Source organism: Podarcis bocagei, assembly GCF_964188305.1.
Source record: "Podarcis bocagei genome assembly, chromosome: 3".
In the NCBI taxonomy this organism is placed as follows: Eukaryota; Metazoa; Chordata; class Lepidosauria; order Squamata; family Lacertidae; genus Podarcis; species Podarcis bocagei.
Genome location: NC_138127.1, coordinates 49,905,665 through 49,928,401, shown reverse-complemented (window position 1 = coordinate 49,928,401; position 22,737 = coordinate 49,905,665).

Here is a 22,737-nt window from a genome sequence, read left to right as displayed (position 1 = left end):
GCTTTTGAATTATGGTGCTGGAGGAGACTCTTGAGAGTCCCATGGGCTGCAAGAAGATCAAACGTATCCATTCTTAAGGAAATCAGCCCTGAGTGCTCACTAGAAGGACAGATTGTGAAGCTGAGGCTCCAATACTTTGGCCACCTCATGAGAAGAGAAGACTCCCTGGAAAAGACCCTGATGTTGGGAAAGATGGAGGGCACAAGGAGAAGGGGACGACAGAGGACGAGATGGTTGGATACTGTCTTCGAAGCTACAAACATGAGTCTGACCAAACTGCGGGAGGCAGTGGAAGACAGAAGTGCCTGGCGTGCTCTGGTCCATGGGGTCACGAAGAGTCGGACACGACTAAATAACTAAACAACAAAGTTCAGATTCAACTTGGCATTCCGTTGCCAACAACTCATAAGCACCAAATCCCATGAAAGTTTGGGGCTGTGTGGCTGTAGTGTAGAAGATTCTGTTTGTAAAGAAATTACTGGCTTTTATTTTCTCTGATGCCCTACTGGAAAAGTCACATTCCTGCTTATGAAGGAAGCCTGGTTATATCCCTGTGATCAAGGGAACACTCCATCTTTCAGACATACAGTCCCACTTAAATCCTGACATACAGTTAGTGTGCATAGAATTGCAGCCTTATAGCCCAATGGGACTTATTTCCAAATAAGATCATAAGTTTGTCTGCACACATTATTATTATTATTATTATTATTATTATTATTATTATTATTATTATTATTATTATTACTTTTGCCCTGCTTTCAGCCAAAAGTCTTCCAGTGCGGCTTATGTTACAATAATTTAAAACAAGGCAGACATACATTCTTTTTAAAAAAAGTGATACAAGGAAAAGAGGGTGGGGAGGGAGGAGGGAAAAAGCAAACTCAGGCACCAGTTCTCAACAATAGCTGCTGGGGTCGAAACAATTCAGGAACAGGAGGACTTAGGTGAGCTCCATTGAGCAAAGTGGGGCTTACCTCTGAGTAAACATGCATGAAATTGGGTTCCAATGTGGTTAGGATCAGGGTTTTCATTTTTAAATCCCCACACAACCCTTTCTTACCCCACAAAAGAACAGAACTCAGCAACTAAGAGTCTTTCCAGAAAGCCATTTTTGTTTCACTTTTAAGGGGCTGTAAGTAACCCACTTTTGTCTATTCTAGGAAGTGTGGGTGGACTTGTGGGTTTGGGGGTTGTTTGTTACAGTTGGTCTAGTGACTGATCTGTCATCATTTGCCTTCTGTGGGAATTCCTTTTTTCTGTTATTGTGCAAACTTTAAAAGAACAAGGCACCCTGTTCTTTAAAGCTCTTTGCTAAATTAATAGGTTATGTTTTGCTGGGTTTTCCTTCTGCTGAACAGCAGGTTCTCGGTTCTTTCAATGAGGTTAAGGGATTCTTCTCCTGGAATGCCCTGGTGGAAGAAAAACACCAGGAGCACCACCAGATCCAGGCTTGCACCAGAGATGCAGGGAAAGCCCATGCTCCTAATTCATGAAAATTGGCTTTGTTTTTGAAGCAAACATACATGCTGAGACATGGAGGCGCAGATTGCAGCTATAACAAAGGCGGCATTTTTTCATCTCCGCCAAGCTAAGCAGTTGGCTCCTTACCTCTCTCGCCCTGACCTAGCCACTGTGATCCATGCGACGGTCACCTCCAGACTGGATTATTGTAACTCGCTCTACGTGGGGCTGCCCTTGAGACTGACCCAGAAACTCCAGCGGGTGCAGAATGCCGCAGCGAGACTCCTTACGGGGTCTTCACTGCGGGATCACATTCATCCGGTGCTATACCAGCTGCACTGGCTCCCGGTGGAGTACAGGATCAGGTTTAAGGTGCTGGTTTTAACCTTCAAAGCCCTACACGGCCTAGGACCCTCGTATCTACGGGACCGCCTCTCCTGGTATGCCCCACAGAGGAACCTACGGTCCTCAAATAAAAACATCTTGGAAGTCCCAGGCCACAGAGAGGTTAGGCTGGCCTCAACTAGAGCCAGGGCCTTCTCGGCTGCGGCTCCAACCTGGTGGAACGCTCTGTCACAAGAGACCAGGGCCCTGCAGGACTTGACATCTTTCCGCAGGGCCTGCAAGACAGAGCTGTTCCACCAGGCCTTTGGTTAGGGCACAGCCTGACTCCCTCCTTTGGCAATCTTTACAATACTTTAGTTTATGGTTGCCATCAATTTTGATTTTAATTAATTCTTAGGATGTTTTTATAATGTTGCACTATTTTAGTGTTGTTAGCCGCCCTGAGCCTGGCTCCGGCTGGGGAGGGCGGGATATAAATAAAATTTATTATTATTATTATTATTATTGTTGTTGTTGTTGTTGTTGTTGTTGTTGTTGTTGCTAAATGATGCTTAAAGATTGGGAAGGGACAGTGTGAGTGTGGGGATTGACTGTGTTTCTCTAGAATTTAAGGAGTTAATGATGGAGTGCTAGGATGAGGCTGGGGACTTTGCCCTCTTAAAAGTTTTGGATTGAAGTTTCTTAGGGTGCTGGACTTCCATCTTCTTGAGTTGTACACAAGTCAGGAATAGCCAGGCTTATCCTGAAGGAGAGGCCCACCCCATGCCTAGTAAAATCAATGAAGAAACTACATTTTGGATTTCAGGAGACAAAATTGGTCTGCTGTGCGTCAGGGCGCACAAGGACCCTTCATTCTACAGCCACAAGCTCGAAAATAAAGTTATGCCTCCAGGATGGAGAACAGACCCTGAGGGAACGTAACCCCTGAGTTTGAATGACTTCAGAAAGCTGGACCACTCCTGTCTTAAAGGCACAAAACCTCCTTTGTAGTTGTGATCATGCATTTCTACATCCAATATATGCCTCCAAGTGCCCTAATCCGCAAATTGTTTTCATTTTAAGGGACTGGAAACAGTTTCAAAGCTAAAATAAGCAGGCCTTATAGGGCTCTCTGTTCCCTCTTAGCCAACAGTTATTTGGAGAGTGGGCAGCCGAGCCTCCAGCTCCACATACTTCTCAATATGGAATCAACTATATTTACTAGTGCTGCTAATTTGTATAGGAGTGGAACCAAATTCAACTTATTGTCTCTTCTGAAATTCTGGTCCTGAGACTATCCTAGCTATGTCAGTAGAACTAGTTCATCAGGAATGTCTTTGTCACATGTCTCTATTTCATCGAGCACTGTGACATTGTGACTGGCTGTGCACATATTACTGCGTATACATGCGTATACATGTTGGCTGCTCTGTTACTGACCGAGGGCTCATCTCAAGAGACCGGAGCACATTCCTAGCTGATTGCATGTTGGGATTATGTTTAAAGATAGACATGTACGTCCATGAATTGCTGAACAAAGGCCTTAGGCAATGTGGGATTTGCGTGTCCAAACATTGCTACAGTGCCTAATCAAGATTATTATATTTCATGACACTATAGGCAGGACAGATGTAGTGGTGGCTTAAAATCATTTCCAAAACCAAACTGAACCATTCACTGGTAATGGGCAGATGGGAACCTGCAGGAAGTCACACTGCAAGTATGAACTGATCAATTAAGAAATTAGCTACCCAGCTACTGCTGGAGAGAGCATGTAAGAATTCCCATGCTGTGTCATGCTAATGGTCCATCGAGGTCAGTCCTCTGAGGTAACAACCTTGTGATCATCATTATGTATGACTCCATCCTAATCTCTCTTAAAAGTTATTTGGGATTTCTCTGAAAGCTGCTGCTGCAAATTTAACTGCATAATCCTTAGCTCATATCGTGAGAGGTTGTGAATGACTTTTTTCTCACCCTTCACACCCCTCCTGATTTTATACTCCCTTGACTCCACAGTTGTCCTTTTTTGCCACATCCTTAGATTTTTTTTTCCCTTTAAGGAAGATGAGCTGTTATGATCAGTGTCTTGCCTTTCTGTCCCTTTTCCAGACACTCTGATGTTGACAGGAAAGCTGCAGGGTGGTGAAAAACAAACACAGAGATGAGACAGAACACTAATGGTACACACTCCTCAATTTCCCAAGTGGTGGGACATTTATTTTAGACAAGAGTACAAGCACTGGAGATGGCTAAGGTGCATTTGTAATATTTGGTTTATTTATAAGTACAGCAAACAGTAAGTGATGGCAAGCAACATGGTTACAGAGCAACAGATCCATTATGACTCATCAAGCCCCTAGAGAAAGGCTCTGTATTCTCCAAGGTGCTTTCAGACAACTCACAGCCTTATGAGTCTGTGCATCAATTTCAACTGCAAACAGCCAAAGATGCTCTTCACCAGAGACAAGCTAGACATGACATGGGAGATCTATGATTAGTTCTCTTGCCCTGACATCTTTTTCCTTGCTGAAAAGCAGCTGTGGAGGCCTGATAAGCTGCAGGGCTGTGGTGCTGGCGGAAAAGGCTTAACCCCTTCCACTGTCCCACTAATTTAAATTGCCTTCTAAATATTCTTTTAGCCACAGTTAAAGGGGGGAATATGTGCTCACATTGTACCTCTCTCCCCCCCTCCCCTCCCTTCCAGCTAATAACAGCTTTGGGTGGATTAAAACTGGGGAAATGGCAGAAGAGCACATTATTGTTTATTGTTTAAAAACATCTCCTCCAGCATAATGGTCCCAATCCAAATAGGACCTTCTGCAGCTGCTTTTTAGGTAGAGAAATCAAGACTTTTAAAGCCATGTCCAGTCTGGACCTCACACACATTCTGCCAAGAACTTATATCAGCCTGTAGGCAAACTGCCCACACCCCCAGCCATTGCAATGATATTTGTGTCAACTCTGATCATGACCTCCTTCTGGAGTGACAAGACCAAATCAAAGTGAGAGACCCACTTTGTGTGTGCAATAAGACATTATCAATTAAATATTCAAAGCTCCTGTGTGCTCAAGGTGGCTGCCATTCAGGAAGGTGGCTGCCTACTGCCTGCTGCCCAGGAAGGTGCCTGCATGATTCACTGCATTTTCTGGGAGCTGGTAACTCTGCTGCATCTCTGCATTAAGTATGGTTGAATTATTCAGTCCCTCCTGATGTAGAGACACAGCAGAATGACCCAGCTTCAGAGGCATCTGCCTGTTGCGTCTTTGTATGAGTCACTGCTCTGGAGTTACCTCATTCTGGTCAGCCTGTGGAAATAGAGGAAGCTGCCTTATGCCAACTAGGTGAGAATATGGTTGCATCAACAGAAGCATATTTTCCTGATTAGATGAAACAAAGATTCTGCTTTTTGCTACTGTGTTTAGTACTGTGTTTAGTTTGAGGAACTGCAGTTTAACAAAGCTGGCATTCATTCAGAGGAGGGTGGTAAAGATGGTGAAAGTTTGAAGGAGTTGAGTATATTTATTTTAGAGCAGGAAAAAAAATAAGAGGCAATATAATGGCAATCTTCAAACTGTTGTCACATAGAAGATGGCACAAATTTGTAGGTAGGACCTGTGCCAGTTGATTAAAAGTACAAGAAAAAATGATTTAGATGAAACATTAGGGAGATTTTCCTGATTTTATGAGCTGCTTGATAGTGGGACAGACTTCCTCAGTGGTGAACTCTCCTTTCTTGGCATTTTCTAAACAGAGGCTAGAAGGCTACTAGTTGGGGATACTGTAGTGGTGAATTTCCACATTGATGGGGTTAGACTAGAGGAACTCTGAGGTCACTTCCAATGCTATGAATCTATGGCTATCTGTCCATCTGGCTCAGTACTGACTACTCCATCTGGTAGCAACTCTTGAGGAATTCAGACAGAGATCTTCCATTCCACCTGCTGCCTGATCATTGTAACCAGAGATGGCAAGGGCTGAACTTATTAACCTACAAGCAATGCACACCCTTTACCACTAAGCTATAGTTCTCCTCCACTCTGCATGTGAGTTTACGTAAATATTTGAAGTAGTTTCCTTACTGTTTGCAGTTGCTGGGATGAGAAAAGGAATGCTGGCCATATACCCACTAAATCTCCCAAAGGAATGTGCCCATGCTCTGTCCTACTTTTGAAATTTAAAGGTAAAGGTAAAGGTACCCCTGCCCGTACGGGCCAGTCGTGTCCCAACTCTAGGGTTGTGCGCTCATCTCACTCAAGAGGCCGGTAGCCAGTGCCGTCCAAAGACACTTCCGGGTCACATGGCCAGCGTGACGAGGCTGCTCTGGCGAGCCGGCACCAGCGCAGCACACGGAAACGCCGTTTACCTTCCCGCTATAACGTTTACCTTCCTATTTATCTACTTGCACTTAGGGGTGCTTTCAAACTGCTAGGTGGGCAGGAGCTGGGACCGAAAGACAGGAGCTCACCCCACTGCGGGGATTCGAACCGCCGACCATACGATTGGCAAGTCCTAGGCACTGAGGTTTTACCCACAGCGCCACCCACGTCCTTTTTTTTTTTTAAATTTAGGTCCCATTAAAATATACAAATCCCACTAAAGTACAGTATACAGCTCTCTCCTAACTGATTTTTTTTTTATTCTTATTTTTGTTTCCTTTCAACTAATCCTCTCCCCTTGGTGAGTAATTTCCCCTTTTGAATTTAAATATGACTGAACTAGATTCTGGGCAATTTCCAACCCACACGTATGTCAAGCTTAGAACTAACTTATAGTCATGCAACCGGACACCCATGCATGACTAATACCACTTTAAGTGCTTCACAAAATAAATAAATAAATAAATAAATGATGCTCACTAAGGTTTAAACATAAATATATTGAGTGCAAGGTCTGCTCCATTAATTAGGATAGAAGGAATGTGTGTTTGTTTGTTCAAAGAACTGCTCACATAGATCTATGTCCACTTTAAGGATTAAGGAGGTTTTCACATGCATCAGAGTGGTTGGGATAGATTTGTCTTTTTTTTAATCATTTGGTTCAACAATATTTACCTCCTTGCATCAGATCCTGAGCATAATTATGCCTCTTGCTGGTTCCATAACAAGTTCCTGAAGGGTGCAATCATTTTAAAGTTTACAGACATGGCCATCTGGTTAATGTCCACAAATGAGCACAGTCTCCAAAAATTCGTTTAATCCCTTTTAAACTGAGGAGGACCAATAAGTTGCAGGTGCAACAAGAACTGCTAAAATATAAAATATAAAAAACAAAGGAAGCCAGGCATGTCCATTTGGGCAATACCTAATGGGACTGGTAGTTGAAAATATCTGGAGCAAGCCAGGTTGATGAAACTTGGTTTATGGGACTGGACAAGATTAGCTTTTAGGTCTCTGATTTTATGACAGTTAAAGCACCTTGTGCTAAAATCCGATTTATATCTATGGGGCAAGTTGGTCACTATTCATGTAACCCTAACCCTATGATTCCAGTGAGACTGAAGTGTGATGGACTTTGGAGCACAGCCTCTTTCTTTGTCTTCTCCCAATTTGCATTTCCCACTTCCCTCAAAAGGCCCCCATCTGCACACAACCCTTGTGGTTTGTCTTCACTATCATCGGATAGGAGAGCTTTACTTCTGTGTTGACAGCTTTATGTGACACTTCAGCTTGAGGAAAGATGAGAACTGTGGTCAGATCCTGTGCCGTTCTTTGTATTAATTCAGCGTGTGTCACACAAGGCAATCTTTGACATTTGCTGTCTCAATCAGATAGCATTAGCATGTACAAGCTTGCAGAACGTTTGCAATGCTGGATTTACCGAAGCTGTTAAATTACTCAACTTCTGGTTTTCGAAAGCTTCTTCCCCTCCACTTGCTAAAATGTTGTGTTTCAAGTACCTGGAAAAAAATCTATTAAGACTGAAAAGCTCCAAGAAGAAAAACTTCAACGCAAAGCAAGAACCCAGACTGGGAAGAACAGACATTTAGCACAGTTGTGCTCTGTACCTGAAGACAATAGAACTCCCTGGCCACACGGTGATGCAGTTAATTTTAGAATTTGCACTTCATGGACTTACAGGGGACCTTATTTAGATGGCAATGTACATCACTTCACTCTCACTTCAGATGGCCTTATGGTGATCTCTCTTTAGACAGCATTGTGCATTGCCTCACTTACTTACAAATGTGGTAAGGTAAGCTGGCAGTTGTGGTTAATGTCCATTGAGACTGGTAGGGCAGGAGGCAGAGAGGCCCACACTAGGTGGACACACAGTCAATGACAGGCAGAGCCAATTAATTCAAGCTTTGCCCCCATCTGCTGTGTTCTATAATGGCAACAATTGGAGGGGGAAACTTGACAGTCAGTGTCACCCCATGGACTGGATTCAAGCAAGAAGGCAGGCAAGTGGGGCTGCTGGAGGGTAACTGATTGGTGGGGCAGTGCCCTACTTGCCTTAATGGTGCAACTTCCACTGTAAGCCAGTCCTGGCTTATCCTGCTGACCCCAAGTCCTGCCCTCCTTTCATCACACAGACAGAACTTTTGAAACTACTGGAAAGTCGTGCAGTACCTATCTTACAAGCTGAAGCATGCACTCTTCATCTGGCTTCTAGCGGAGACAGAACAGGAAATGGAAAATACGTTTTTTCTTTGCCTGGACTCTGAATATTGATATCAGTGCTATATGAGTGGGAATAACCAGAAGCATTTATCAGATCAGTCTGCTTTGATGAAAGAGAGGAACAGATAAAATAGAGAAACAAGACAGTGGGTTTTTCTGGGAATCTCACCCACTGTCTATGCCGGCAAAAATACAACAGAGCATAAATTATCCGGGGGCGTCACAAAATAACCATTTCCTATACATTCCACTAGACTATACTCATTTGGCAGGTGTGGGGAACTTTTGGCCCTCCAGATGTTGCTGAACTACAACTCCCATCACCCCTGACCATTGGCCATGCTTGCTGGTGCTAACAGGAGTTGCAGTTCAGTAACATCTGGAAGGCCAGCATTTCCCCCTACTTGCACTAGAGATAGCATTTACGCACAAGGACCCTCCTCCGGTCTGAGGGCTTCACGCCCTCAAGGATAACCTTCTGGGGGGGGCACGTGGCCTGTTGCAGAGGGGCAATGGCAAAACTGGGTGGGTAACATCCCGTTCATACTCCATTTTTACACTCCATCTCGCCAACTACAGAGAAAAATCCAAATGCTCAGAGACACACAGAGATATAGCAAAGTGTTGGGGAGCAAGAAAAAAGCTAAGCTGCAAAGGGGAAAGAAAAATAGTGAGAAGAAAGGAGGAGGAGCAGAGAGGAAAAAGTCTGACTTTATGTCTCTGTATATTTGAGCTTTTCCCTTTGCTCTCCCTCCAACTCTCTGTGTCCTCTGGGTCTACGTCATTTTATCTCACTGTGTGAGAGCCACAGAATAGAAAACAGTGCTGAGGCAAAGATGGAGGTGAAAGCCTTGGACTAGCTGTGGAGCTGAGGGCATTCATAGTCCAGCTCCATCAACATATTGGGTTGGCCACCTCGTAGGGTAAAGAGTCTTGCCTGTAAGAAAAAGAAAGTTGTGTTTTAAAGTGTGTGGGTGAGAGATATGTTTCAAGCTTCACTTTAGTTGCTTTCCTTCATGCATCTTAAAGATGCAAGTAGATAACAGTAATGCTGAAACCATCCCTCACACACATTAAAATAACATCACTGGGTTATTTCCCTTTGTAAGAACAATGAATGTATTAAAAAAGATATTATTCATACAGTATCTTTCAGCCATCAACTGATTTATAATCTGTAAACTGTTTCTCTCTAGACAGTTTACGGAAAGTTGGTAGTTTGCAAGCACTCTATTACTTACAGTAATTTAGTTACAGGACATCATTGCTGTGATGGTGAATGACATTAGCAAATGCTTTTTCTTGACCTGAGGTCAAACACTTACTTTCAAATCCACTGATTAATTTGCAATATATCATGTTGTCAGGGGTTTAGGTGCAGAGGCACGGGCAAGGGAGGAAACAGAGAGCGAAGGGGAGGAGACAGAGGAAAGGATGAGTGATGACGACGACCCGAGATCTCCCAGTCTTTCCAGTGAATCAGAGGATTCACAGAAAGGAGCACCAGTGGCCAGGGCAAGGGGGGAATCTAGAGAGGCACCCCAGGAAGATAGAGCCAGAGGAGACTCAGGGGGGAGCAGCTGGAAATCGGGACCAGCGTCACCGCCAGGAAGCAGGGAAGAGGAAAGGAGCCAGGGGGGAAGCGCTGGCAGCTCACCACAGGAGGGAGGGCAGGAGTCAGGAGTGGCCACACCTCCATCGGGGAGCGAAGAAACGGTAAAGAGGAAAGTGGAAGGTTGGGCGCGCGCGCCAAGTTCAAATGCAGAGGAAGGCGGCGCAGTGAGCAGCCCCGAAAGGGAACCAGGTCCTAAAGCCCGGCGCAAGGAGGCAGAAGGGTCCGGGTCAGCGTCAGAAGAATCCCGGAAGGAAGAAGCCCCGGGGGGTAGAGGGACCCAGAGGAGGACAGTCAGGAGGAAAAGGTGGAGCAAGGCTAGGATATTAAGTTGGTGCGCACGGGGCGGAGACTCAGACGGAGCCTCGCCGATCTAGCTAGTAGACGTAGAGTTGCAGACAGCAGCGTGAGAATGGAAACTGTAATTCAATAAAGACTTTTACTTAATGACCGCTGGCTAGCGTGATCCTCTGTGAGCTAGGATCTTGAAGCAGCTCTGACAGTAGGCTCCGTCTCTACATTGTGGGCATCTGCAGCCTCGAGGAGGGGAGAGAAACAGGCGCCCACTAGCGAGCTCACGAACGGCAGGAGACATGACGGCTGAGCAGCAGATAGAGGACCTCAGAAAAGCAGTGGCACAACTGAACGCCGAGGTTCTCGCATCCAGGAAGAGAGAGGACGAGGCAGCTGCCGCATGCAGGGATCTCCAGGTCAGGTTAGACGTACTGGCAAAGCAAACACCCCGGCAGGAGGGAATTGGGTTGGCGAGACGGACAGGCGGACTGCTCTCTCACTTCGATGGGAACCTGCAACAGTATCCCAACTTTAGAGCCGACGTACTGTGCGCACTGCAACTGTTGCATAAAGACTTTAGAGATGAACAGGAGAGAGTGGGGTTCATCATGTCCCATCTGCATGGGGAGGCGAAAGCATGGTTGCGCAATTTATGGAGAGATAACGATCCGGCGCTCCAGAATGCGGATGCCTTTATTAAAGCGATGGATGGGTGTTTCTTATCAAGTATTGACATTGATCTTGCACGGAAGGAGGTGCATGGGCTGAGACAAGGGAGGGCCAGCGTCAGACAGTATCATGCCCGCTTTTTCGCCTTGGTCAGCGCCCTGGAATGGGACAGAGATTCGGCTCCTGTAAGAGACCTCTTTTGGGAGGGACTGCACAACTCGATTAAAGATGAGATAGCGAGGGGGGAGAGACCCCGAACCACCCAGGAGGTCGTTCAGAGGGCACTGGCTGTGGGGGTGAGGCTGGAAGGACGTCCGTGGAGCAAGGACGAAGGACGTGGAGGGCGCGAACCAGCCGGGGGCCCCTCCTTCTTTCCCAGAGAAGCAGCACGGGCGCAATCCACGCCTCCGCCAGGAGGAGGAGCCGAACCTATGGAGGTTGGAGGTGCAAGGGCTCAGTCAGCAACCAGAGCCCTAGCACCGGCAGCAGTGAAGGCGAAGCCTCCTAGAGGGACCAGGAAGTGTTACGTCTGTGAGCAGCCAGGGCATATGGCGAAAGAGTGTCCCCAGAGGCCCCACAAGCTTACTGCAGCCTCAGCAATGGTGACTGCAGCAACGCAGCAGGGAGGACCACAGCAGGGAAACGACGATGTCTGGCTGGAGGAAGAGGCACTGGGGCCCAGCCAGACGTGTTAGTGACGCAGTCCCCAGAGATTTTACAGCCAGTGAACCCCCTCCCGCCCAAACCAGTAGTGAGGCTCACAGCATCTCTCCAGCTGCCCACTGGAATCACCATGGACGTGCCAATCACCATCGACTCCGGCAGCAACGCGGACTTTATAGGGCAGGAATTTGTCGACAGGCACGCTGTGCAGTTGCTGCCGGCCACACTGCCCCTGCAGGTTGTCACTGTGGATGGCAGGGAGCTGCTAGGGGGGCAAGTGGTGAAGCAGACGCCACCAATGGTGATGCGACTTGGAAATCACAGGGAAGTCATCAGCTTCAACGTCACTCAACTGTCTGACACGCCCATTGTATTGGGCATGAGTTGGCTGGACAAGCACAGCCCAACGATGGCTTGGTTCCAGAGGCAGCTGGTTTTCGGCTCTTCCTTTTGTGCTGAACACTGCGTCGTACCCAGGCAGGAAGGAGAGGAAGAGGAGTCACAGCTGCTGCTAGGCACGCTGCAAGCGATTCCCCACAAGTACGCAGAATTTCTGGAAGTTTTCTGCGAGAAGGAGGCGGACAGGCTACCCCCTCACAGACCATATGACTGCAAAATTGACCTGCTGCCGGGGGCGGCGCTGCCTAAAGGGAAGCTGTATTCCATGTCTGAGGACGAACTGCAGGAACTCAAAGACTTCATCGATCATAATTTGGAGCGCGGTTTCATCCGAGAGTCTAAGGCAGCGGGGGGCAGTCCTGTATTCTTTGTTAAGAAGCGAGACACGCCCCAAAAAAGACTCGTAGTGGATTACAGGATTTTGAACAGTGTGACCAAGCCGTCGGACTTCCCCATGCCCCGCATCGACGACCTCCTGGCGAAGGTACGGAAGGGAAAGGTGTTCACCAAGTTGGACCTGCGGGGGGCGTACAACCTCATTCGCATGCGGGAGGGTGATGAGTGGAAGACAGCCATGTTCCCGCCACTGGGTACCTACGAATACAGAGTTATGCCTTTTGGACTGCAAAATGGCGCTCACGTTTTTCAAGCATTTATGCATCACGTGTTGGCGGGACTTCTCTACAAGACGTGCGTCTGTTTCTTGGATGACATCCTGATCTTTTCGGAGTCGCAGCAAGAACATGACAAGCACGTCAAGGAAGTGCTGGGCAGGCTAAAGCAACACAGGCTCTACGCCAAGCTGGAGAAGTGCCAATTTGACGTGCCGGAGGTGGATTTTCTGGGCTACAAGCTGTCTGACAAGGGGCTCGCCATGGACAGCGCCAAGGTTCGAGCAGTGTTGGATTGGAAGAGCCCACGCAACCGGAAGGAGGTCCAACGGTTTGTCGGCTTTGCGAACTTCTATCGCAAGTTTATCAAGGGCTTCGCGATGCAGACGGCGGCCATCACTGACACCCTTAGCTCCAAGAAGAAGAAGTTCATCTGGACAGAGCAGGCGGAGCAGTCCTTTCAGGCCCTCAAGCGTCTCTTCGCGTCGGAAGAGCAGCTGCTTCATGTCAACCCCAGCATGCCGATGAGGGTGGAGACAGACGCTTCGGACAGAGCAGTGGGGGCGGTCCTGCTGCAGGAGGACCAGCAGGGCGTGTGGCGGCCGGGAGCGTTTTACTCCAGGAAGCTCAGCAAGTCCGAGCAGAACTACACCATATGGGACAGGGAGTTGCTGGCCATTCATGCAGCGTTCAAGGCGTGGAGGCACTTTCTGATCGGCGCCAAGCACACGGTGCAGGTTTGCACGGACCACAAGAATCTGGAACACTGGCGCACGGCACAGTTCCTGAACCAGAGGCAGATACGTTGGGCTGAGTTCTTTGCGGACTTCGACTTCCGAATAGAGTATGTCCCGGGGGACACCAACATCATGGCAGACGCTCTCTCCCGCAAGCCACAGTATCTGGAGGACGCAACACCAGCGGCCGCCATGCACATCTTTGCACCGACAGTGTGGGCGTGCGCCGCGGCGACCGTGGACCTAGAGGCGGTGCGGCGAGCGTTGCAGGGGGACTCCTTCGCACAAACGAAGATGGCAGAGGTGCGAGGGGGCAAGGCAGCGGCCGACGGTTTCCAGCTACGAGATGGATTGCTCATCCGTAAAGGGGCCATCTACGTGCCGGGTGACGAACTTCGAGCCAAGGTGCTACAGCAGCTGCACGACGCACCCACGGCCGGGCACTTTGGCAAGGAGAAGACGGTGGAATTAGTAGCCAGGGATTTCTGGTGGCCTGGAATGAGAGGGGAGGTCGCAGACTATGTGGCGAGGTGTGACACTTGCCAGAGGGCAAAGACGGTGCACAAACCGCCGGCTGGACTGTTGGAGCCGCTGCAAACTCCGGTCGAACCTTGGGAAAGGGTGGCTCTGGACTTTGTCACGGATCTGCCCAGCTCAAGGGGCAAGACGGCAGTGTTGGTGGTGGTGGACCTGTTCTCCAAGATGGCGCATTTCATTCCGTGTGCTAAGGTGGCCACGGCAGAGCAAACCGCCAAACTGTTCATAGACCACGTGTTCAAGGTTCACGGTCTGCCACGGTCTATTCTGTCCGACCGCGGGCGGCAGTTCATCTCGAACTTCTGGCAGAAGCTGATGGGCTTCCTAAACGTCAAGATCAATCTGGCGTCGGCGAGACACCCGCAGACCAACGGGCAAGCGGAGCGAGCCAATGCCATCATGCAGCAGTACCTGAGATGTTATGCGAACCAACAGCCTGCGACGTGGGTGGATTACCTGCCGCTTGCAGAGTTTGCCTACAACAACACGAAGCACGTATCCACGGGCGTCACGCCGTTCTTCGCCAACAACGGGCGGCACCCTAGAACCTTCCCGGGACTGGAATGCAGGGGAGAAGGGGAGCCGCAGTCAGCAGATGCGTTCGCGTCGGAGCTGCAGGAAGTCCACGATCAGCTGCGGCGCCACCTGGAGCTGGCTAAACACGCATACAAGGTACAAGCGGACAAACACAGAAGGGTTGGCGAAGAGCTCCACGTGGGAGACTGGGTCTGGTTAGCAGCCCACGCAGTGCCGGCCAGGTCGTTGGCCAAGAAGAAACTAGGGCATAAACAACTGGGGCCCTACCAAGTCGAAGAGCAGGTCAACCCGGTGGCTTTCAGGCTGGCGCTTCCGGAGGGTTCCAGAATGCATCCGGTGTTCCACAGATCGGTGCTCACTCCCTACAAGGCACCGCACAGGTTCCAGGAACCCGGAACGGCGCCGAGTCCGCTCAGAGAAGGAACGGGGCACGCGGGAGTGGCACAGGAGGAGCGCATCAACGAAGTCACGGAGATTTTGGACTCCAGATGGGGGGAAGAGGGAGTAGAATACTTTCTCGCCAGGGAGGGCACCCCGGCCAGTGCTAACAGCTGGGTGCCGGGCTACGCTTTAGACGAACCTCTGCTCAAAGACGAGTTTCATGCCCTCTTCCCACATAGACCTATGCCAGCGGACTTTTTCGACGACTGGCTTTTCACGCCCACGCTTTCGGACAGCACGTTCAGGGGGTTCGACTCGGACGAGGAACCGACACGAGACGTCCGTTCCCCGGAGGGGTCACCCTCGGGATCTGTCTCAGAACCCTCGTATTGGTGGGACGATAGGCCGGAGGAGCAGTTCCGCAGGAAGTGGCTGGACTGTTCCGGCCGAGCAACGCCGCCTGGAGGAAGTGCGGGAGAGACGGACATGGACATTTTCGGGGACGACCCTGGTTTCGAGCACGGCGGCACAGAGATGGAAGAGGAGGTGACTGTCGTCAACGAGAGCAGGGAGGAAGACCCGGAAGAGTTCCGATGGAGGCCTGCCACGGGAAGCGACCGATATCCGACGTTCGTCCCTTTGCAACAGCAGCCCCCAGCTCCAGCACCGGAAGGAGGGGAGGGGGGACTGGGGGGCTTCGAGGGGGGGATGGATGTCAGGGGTTTAGGTGCAGAGGCACGGGCAAGGGAGGAAACAGAGAGCGAAGGGGAGGAGACAGAGGAAAGGATGAGTGATGACGACGACCCGAGATCTCCCAGTCTTTCCAGTGAATCAGAGGATTCACAGAAAGGAGCACCAGTGGCCAGGGCAAGGGGGGAATCTAGAGAGGCACCCCAGGAAGATAGAGCCAGAGGAGACTCAGGGGGGAGCAGCTGGAAATCGGGACCAGCGTCACCGCCAGGAAGCAGGGAAGAGGAAAGGAGCCAGGGGGGAAGCGCTGGCAGCTCACCACAGGAGGGAGGGCAGGAGTCAGGAGTGGCCACACCTCCATCGGGGAGCGAAGAAACGGTAAAGAGGAAAGTGGAAGGTTGGGCGCGCGCGCCAAGTTCAAATGCAGAGGAAGGCGGCGCAGTGAGCAGCCCCGAAAGGGAACCAGGTCCTAAAGCCCGGCGCAAGGAGGCAGAAGGGTCCGGGTCAGCGTCAGAAGAATCCCGGAAGGAAGAAGCCCCGGGGGGTAGAGGGACCCAGAGGAGGACAGTCAGGAGGAAAAGGTGGAGCAAGGCTAGGATATTAAGTTGGTGCGCACGGGGCGGAGACTCAGACGGAGCCTCGCCGATCTAGCTAGTAGACGTAGAGTTGCAGACAGCAGCGTGAGAATGGAAACTGTAATTCAATAAAGACTTTTACTTAATGACCGCTGGCTAGCGTGATCCTCTGTGAGCTAGGATCTTGAAGCAGCTCTGACACATGTGAATAAATTCCTCCCTCTGTTTGGGATTATTCGGTTTCAGTAAACAATATTTTTTTCAATACAATGTCAAACAGTTTTTATATGATAGAAAAATCTTGAGGTTTTGTATCAGAAACAAACACTTCTGAAAGGGATCCAAGAGACAAGCATGCTTTATAAATGATATATATATGATAATTGCATTGCAGCTGTCAATAATTATTTGGATCTGGAAGGTAGTATGAGTTAGGCCTAGAGGAATAAGCAACTCATTTGCACACATTTCTATTCTTGTACATATCTTTTCAGGGGAAAGGGGCTGAGAAGAATTGCAGATAAATCATTCCAAGTGGAATGACTAGTTAAATTGTCGATTGAGTCGGTTTCTCCAGCTCTTGGGAATGCTGAGCAGGCAAATTTTAAAATCTTTTTTGAGAAGTTTTGACAGCTGGCAAACCTTTGTATCAAAAGTAGCAGCTCTGAGTTTGATATAGTTTCTCATTTTATTAACTCTTGGATTGTCTTTATGGATTACTTATTGGTTTAAATCTAGATGACTTGTTGGATTACATGGTAACTCAGAGAAGGCTGGGGACACTCTGGCACACTGTCACAGACTGTATTTATGTCTTTAAGTAATTTGGTTTAAATAATACTGTAATTTAAATTTTGTTCAAAGAAACATTTAAGAAAGATTACTCTACTGAAAGTTTCCAATTTCTGCCTCAAGTATCATACATATTAAGAGATATTATTACATATTAATAGGCACTACAATCTAGATTCTGAACCACGCTAGCAATTATTATTATTTTATATAATATATGCTGAAACATCATTATCTGGCAGAAAGGTTACAGATTTTCAAAGGAACGTCTGAAGTTTAGAATAGCTTTTAGTCCACTTACAGTACAATACTATACATGCCATCTCAGAAATAAGTCCCATGAGCCTTATGAATTCAAGAGGTAAGTGAGCACAGGGTCGCAACCTTAATAACTGTGACTCGGGGGTAGTGAACCTGCAGCCCTCCAGATGTTGGTACAACTCCTCTTCCCTGACCATTGATCATGCTGGCTGGGGCTGATGGAAGTTGGAATCCAACAGCATCTGGAGGGCCACAGGTTCTCCATAGCTGCTTTAACTAGCCATTCAATCCAATAATTTAGAGATCTGTATGAAAGGCTAGCAAAATAGGCATCAGAAAGACCAGCACACAATACAAATGGCTGCCTGGGTCACAGAATTCTAGGGGCTCAAGACTATTACAGCCCATTTTTCCTTATTCCCTACAAGTTAATGGAGTGAAAGTCCCCCACTCCACTCCATTCACTTGTGTGGAACAGGCAAAATGCTTCAGGGGGAACCACACACTATTTTCTCTGCCCCCACCTTCAATGGACCAACCATCTAAAATAAGCTCAAAGGGGGCAGTGAAATTATTTTCCCCCCTAAAGCAACAAAACAGATTGAGCCAGTCCTGCACTAATCTAGCCGCTGATTACTTGGAAAGAGTTTGGTTTCCTTCGTCATTTATGCCTCAAAGGCATTTGACATGAGCAATAGGTCCAGCACTTCAGAATTCCTTATTAACCACAACACCAGCATCTGTCCACAACTCTTAAGATTCATCATTTGTACATGAATTCTTAACGGTTGCTAAGCCAGTGAAGACTGCATCATATACCAGATCAGTGAAGAATCCTCTGTCTTGCATTCTAAGGAAAGAGATGGCAGATTACAGTGTATATTAGCTGACTGCAACCTTCGATAGAGCCATTGCACAAAGTGATTAAGCACAGGAGAAAGCAGTGGAACTAATTTTAAGCTGTCAGAGAAACTCACATCATCCATGCAGTAAGTCGCCTGTCATAGTTGTTTAAAGCATGTTGGCCATACAGCATATTTTCTCATCTTCTGCCCTGTGTTGTTCGACAATCACCCTACCCTAGGGAAGCATCTGGAAGCCATTCTCATCCATCTCAAGAAAAGCCTTTGACCATAATCTGTTTTACTCTGTGATTCTAAGCGTATTTACTTGGGAATTGGTACCCTTGAAAACAACATGATTTACTTCTGAGATAACCTGGTTAAGGGTGGCTTCAGAGTCACCTAGTCACTGCACAGTCTGAAACTGAAAAGAAAATGCTTCTCTTTTTGACAACTGAAGGTGGGATGATGGATAGTTTTTGCAACTTTTATTTGAGAATTTGTGGAGAAAGAATACAATGTTTTGCAGCTCATTGTTGGGTAGCAACAGAGGAAGCTGCTTTTCACGCAGTATATATTAGACCCGGGAGATGGAACCTCAGGCTTGGGGGCCAAATGTGACATTGGGACTCTCTCCAGGTCTCAGCCACACCTAGCCGCACACTGTTTTGCCTGGCCACATCCCTTGTCAGCCCTGCTTTGCACCTTCCTTGAATGGTTTTGCTTGGCTCAAATGTGTCTTTGAACTCTAATAATGATTCCCACTTGCCTGGATGAAGGATATAGAGGGGTGTATGAGTGTGTGCAGAAAATATTGCATGGAGGTAAAAATTCCCATCTCTGTTGCTCTTCTCACTTTTTAAACCTTTGATCTGTCATGGATGCTTTAGTTGAGATTCCTGCATTGCAGGAGGTTGGACTAGATGACCCTCGGGGTCCCTTCCAAATCTATAGTTCGATAGTTCGATGGTTCGAGTCAGACTATAGGTCCATCTAGATTGATATTGTCTACACGGACTGGCAGTGGCTCTTTCCAGGATTCCTGGCAGGGATCTCTCTCAGCCTTCCCTGGAGATGCCAGACATTGAATCTGTGATGTTCTGCATGCAGAGCAGATGCACTATCACCAAGTCAGGGTCCAATTTCTAGGGTACCTGACAAGAAAGACATGCTTCATATTGCAATACATTGTTAGGTGTAAAAAGGTAAAGGTAAAGGGACCCCTGACCATTAGGTCCAGTTGTGACAGACTCTGGGGTTCCAGCGCTCATCTCGCTTTATTGGTTGAGGGAGCCGGCGTACAGCTTCCGGGTCATGTGGCCAGCATGACTAAGCCACTTCTGGCGAACCAGAGCAGCGCACGGAAATGCCGTTTACCTTCCCACCAGAGCGGTACCTATTTATCTACTTGCACTTTGACGTGCTTTCGAACTGCTAGGTTGTACTCAGGCCGATTTATTTCAGTGGGTTGGGTCTAGAAGAAGTAAGTCAAACTTCAGTTCCACTAAAATAAATTAGATGAGTTAGTCATGACTAACATAAGTCCGATTGATTTTAGTGGAACTAATCATGACTCCTTTAGATTCAGCCACTCCTCTGGATCTAATCCACTGTGTTTATGGGTTTTAAAAGTCTATATTGGCTCATGGCCAGACTTTATATGAGTAATTTATGGCGATTAGAATAACAGGGCAATGAACAAAGTATTATAAATTACTTTTAATTTGACCATCTGTATTTTCCTCGATGGAGTGGAGGGAAGTAATGCATTATGTCAAAGTATGAGGGTATTTTTCAATTCACTTATGGCTTTGCAGCACAGATGTATGCATATCAACTCAGAAGTAGGTCCCACTGAGTTCTATAGGATTTATTCCGAGTTAAGAGTGCCTCTCTGTTCAATTTACTGGGCTGTTAAGTGTTAGTTCTTCAGGATTTTAGAAATATATGGTGAGGTGAAATCATATCAGTGAAGTAAGTGAAGGATCATTGATGTGCATGGAATGACAACGCAGGAAACTATAATTTATTAGGCCAATCCATTTTTTTTCTCCATCAAGACATGGTAATGTTTATCATGGACTTCAGGCAGTTTTAATGGACCTAAATTAGTCTTAGGTAGCATGAAGGAATCCTCATTCTTTTACTGCACTTGATAACAATAACAGTGTGGAACCGATACTATTAATTTATGTTCGCAGAGATGTTGATGAATAGTGGTAGGCCTGTGCTTACACTAGGAATTTGAAATGACGGTTTTCCTAATCTCAGCTTTACTAGTAGAGGGGTGGTCCACAAGGCTGCCTGATGTCCATTATTAGTGTTACCATGAACCGACAGAGAACAAATTGATCTGCCTAACATGGTAAGTCCCAGTAGCTGTGTGCCCTGTCTGATTTTAGCAATGTCAGAGTCATGATTATCCATTGAAGGGGCTGTGGATGCCTGATAGTCTAGACTCCCTCTCCTGCCTTCCTCAATGTCAAGCAGCTGGCTCAAGCATTAACAAGTCTAGCCAAGTGATAGCAAAACAGCCAGATGGCAATTCTATCTATGGCTGGCCTGGAGTGGATCATACAGAAACCAACGATCTTTCTGTGCTGTGTCCAGAACAACCCAGGGATAATACAGCATACCGCAGGGTAAGTCATGTAAGGTTGTAGCTCAGTGGCAGAGCACATACTTTGCATGGAAAAGGTCAATCCCTGCTTTCTCCAGGTAGGGCTGGGGAAGACTCTTGCCTGAAACCCTGGATAAGTGCTGCCAGTCAGTAGATGATGCTGAACTAGAGGGATGAATGGCATAAGGCATCTCTCTGGTTTCCTAAGGTTTAGCAGCCAAGGCTTCTCCCTTAGTCTGTATAGCCATGTGCTTATGCTGTGTGTGACTCAGGCCAGTTCTTCTGTGGTAGGTGGGGGAAGCTTTTCCAATATAGGCTTTGTGGTGGTTTATGCACCCTGAATTTCAGTTTTCTCCTTGCTATCCATGTCATGTGGTGCTTCTGATTTTCTTTGTAGTATATCCATGCACAAGGAGTGTTTTCATATATAAAATTAGTATGTGCCTATTAGCCTCTCCTGAACTAATCGTGTGGCATTTGCATTATAAACATATTTAAGGAAAATCCAATTTAAGCTTCACCTGTGAAAACACCCTTAAAGGTAAAGGTAAAGGTACCCCTGCCCGTACGGGCCAGTCTTGACAGACTCTAGGGTTGTGCGCTCATCTCACTCTATAGGCCGGGAGCCAGCGCTGTCCGCAGACACTTCCGGGTCACGTGGCCAGCGTGACAAGCTGCATCTGGCGAGCCAGCGCAGCACACGGAACGCCGTTTACCTTCCCGCTGGTAAGCGGTCCCTATTTATCTACTTGCACCCGGGGGTGCTTTCGAACTGCTAGGTTGGCAGGTGCTGGGACCGAACGACGGGAGGGCACCCCGCCGCGGGGATTCGAACCGCCGACCATGCGATCGGCAAGTCCTAGGCGCTGAGGTTTTACCCACAGCGCCACCTGCGTCGAAAACACCCTTAGTCCTTTGAAAATCAAGTTGCAAACACACCAGTGTGTAATCTACTTTTTCTTCCTTCCCTCTTATTTAGCAATATTTCCTGTGGAACCTTCAAGTGTACTTACTTCCTCATCCATCAAGTTAATTTCCTAGTGGTTTGTTTTTATTAATCACATCTACTCTCCAGGCAACCTGTGGGAAAATGATTGCTTGTATATGAGAGCATGAGCAAAGTTCTTATTGTTGCAGGGTGATCTCATAGCTAGAAGCATCCTTGGAGCATGAATAGCGCGTGAACAGCTCGTGCTGTCCTATATGATTGGCTAACGTAGCATGGCCTGATCGCTCGCACGGTTTACGAAGGTCTTTATCTGCTGGCTAGAACAAATTGCTTGGCTTGTATTTTGTATCCTTACTTGGCTTGTATCTTTCTGATTTTCACACAATAAAAGCTGTGCTGCATTAGCCCGAGGAGCTGCCATAGCCCTAGGAGCAGCCATATTTCGGAACCCATCATGGTGTGAGACTGATTTTTCCCTGGATGCCGAGCTGCAACTCGACATTTGGTGCCCCGTGTGACTGCCTTCGGACTTCACGTTGTTTTTCATTATTCAGCACTCACCAACACGTCGTTCATCCACGCAGTGGATCCCTGGTGAGTGCTCCCGTGTGACTGCCTGTTTTTCATTATTCAGCACTCACCAACACGTCGTTCATCCACGTAGTGGATCCCTGGTGAGTGCTCCCGTGTGATTTCTTTCGGACTTCATGCTGTTTTACAACGTTCAGCTCTCACCTCGCCCCGCAAGGGCTGCAGACGCGTCGTTCATCCACGTAGTGGATCCCTGGTGAGAGCTCCCGTGTGAATGTGATTCTGGACTACGTTACGGACTTATCAGCACTTATCTCCGCCCGGACAGGGCAAAAAGGCGCCTTCCTCATCCTCCTACGGATCTCTCGGTAAGTGCTCCCTGCTCTTTTTGCAACTTTGCAATCATGGGAAAATCTCTCTCTGCACCACAGAAAAAATTTTATAAAGACCTTAAATTCCTTTTGGCCAGTAACAACCTTGCTGTTCGGAAAGCTGACCTTAAGTCCCTTATAATAGCCTTGGACACTCACTGCCCGTGGTTCCCCCAGGACGGAAATTGGCAGTTAGATGATTGGAAAAAAATTGGACACTTCTTTCAAAATCATCCCCAAATTGATGTCAAGGT